This window comes from Alexandromys fortis, unplaced genomic scaffold (genome assembly GCF_014885135.2).
Source record: "Alexandromys fortis isolate MF-2015 unplaced genomic scaffold, M_Fortis_MF-2015_v1.1 scaffold_335, whole genome shotgun sequence".
NCBI classification, from domain to species: domain Eukaryota; kingdom Metazoa; phylum Chordata; class Mammalia; order Rodentia; family Cricetidae; genus Alexandromys; species Alexandromys fortis.
The window spans coordinates 395,929-398,108 of NW_026068218.1; positions in this window are offsets into that span (position 1 = coordinate 395,929).

Sequence of the window (2,180 nt, forward strand, 5' to 3'; positions counted from 1 at the left end):
TTCTTTCCTTCTCCATATCTCTAAAACCTTTTCAAACCTTCCCCAAAACCAATCTTAAGAAGATACAGGCATTTATTTCTCTCTTCTATTCTTATTCCATTTTTTTTTGCTGAATCTATCTTAAATGCTTAATTAAGTTTGCCTTTTGACCTTTATTTACTAAGCACCAGATTAAACCTGAAAGTCTCTTTTTCATTGAATGTTAACCCATCTTCCTCCATTAGCATCATATACTCCTGTATATGGCAATGTCCCATCATTAGACTCTAGAAATTCAAACATATTATCTTCCCTTCTGGAAGAAACCAGACTGTATTCCTTAGAACATAAGCAGGCAATGCCAAAAGTGCAAGGACTCCAATGCAGAAGCACAGCACAGGCACACCTTTTCTGCAGGCACTCTTTCCTGAAACTTGTACCATATCTTATGTGAGAGACCACAGAGACTGCAGGAGGTGCCGTAAAAGTCTAGAGCTTTAGAAAAGGGTATGAGAATGAATGCTCTTTGTCTTGGTCTGTGTTTGGACTGCTATCCATTATTGTATTATTGTTTTGCTCTATTTGTTCGTGTCTTTGAAAAGCTTGAACAGTAACTGTACCTGGCTTTCTTATTGTTTTCTGTTTTTTGTTCTCTACTAACCTCTTTTGTTATCCTTGAGAAGAGGAGGCAAGCAAACTCTGTCTCTATTCCTCTGAGCATGCTTATGCTCTCAAGAAAGTGTTGTTCTTACGCAATATTCTGGACTGCTGGAAGAAAATAATGCAGGATTTCTTCCCCCTTCTATAATATTGTTATACCAGGATTTCAGCATTCAGAGTTCAGCCTTAATAGAGTTCTGACAAGATAATAGAGCAATGACCAATGTGTTCAGGTCACAAGCTCAAGATCTGAATTTTTTTTTGACTGCCTTCTGAATAGAGGCTGCTTAACCCAAATCTATAACTTTTGCAAGGACTCAAGGATGTGATTCTACACCTTTTGTTTTACAATACCTTTTAAACTGCTTTTTCTACAATGTGGATTTCAGTATAGATTAATAATGCTATATATCTGAAACATTTATGTCTTTTTATAAAATGAAGATTCATACAAACTTCAGAATATCAAGAGAGTCATAAAAGCTGGATCCACTTCTCACAAATCAAAAAGATTATAGTTTTTTTTTTCTCTTTCCTGGTCTCGGGAGTCTTCCACTTCCTCAAGTGCTAAGTCTATGGATCTATAAGTATCAAATGAGATCATAAATTAGCTTTGAGTTTTTCCTCTGTAATTTTGGTCCTATACATTTGACTCATCTCACATTCTGTTTTACTAACATAAATTTCCAATCATTAAAAGCTGAACATTACCCCCTGAAGAGAGCAATTCAGATGACAAGTTTCTGTTGTAATTTACTGTTACTTCTGCAGTTGTGTCTATCAGAACTTCAACAACCATGTCATTTATTTGTATTTTTAATTTTGGTCTTTGTTCATTATAGAAGTTTGCCAAAATACTTGCTTTTTGGTTTCTCCTGATTTTTTTTTTTTGCTTTCTCTTATATTAATGCTCTATATAAGAACTAGAGCTGTGAGGTTTCTTAAAATGGACATTAGGTTCTTTAATTGCTCTGGGGAAAATGTATCTCCTACAATGATAGGGAATGACTGAACCACATTTGGCATAGGGGACTGAGAGGCCCCTGATAGAGTTTCCCAGTGGCAAAGGGTTACCTTGAATATTTCTTGTTGATCTACATTCTTTAGTCCAATGCCTGCCTTTGTCACACCTTCCACATAATCCAGATGGGAGGGGCATTTTAAATGAAATATTCTTAGAAAAATCATTGTAAACTAGGAATGCCAAGTTTACAATCCCTTTTAAGGTAACCTTGTTTATCATAATTCTATCACTTGATGATGTAGAAATTTTTCTCAAACCTTTAGAAATTACCTCTCCTATACAAACATCATCATGATAATAAGATTCAATATTGATTGTATCACAGGTCATTCATCCAAGGGTGCTGACCTTGCCTTTAATGGCCTAATTACTCTTTTACATTGAGCACTAGCATTTTCAGTAGCCAGAGATACAATTATTATTTGTCTAGCTCCTAAGTTTGGTATCATCCCATTTACTGTTAGAGTCAATCTTTGTAAAAAAAAAAAAAAAAAAAAAAAAAAAAAAAAACCATGAA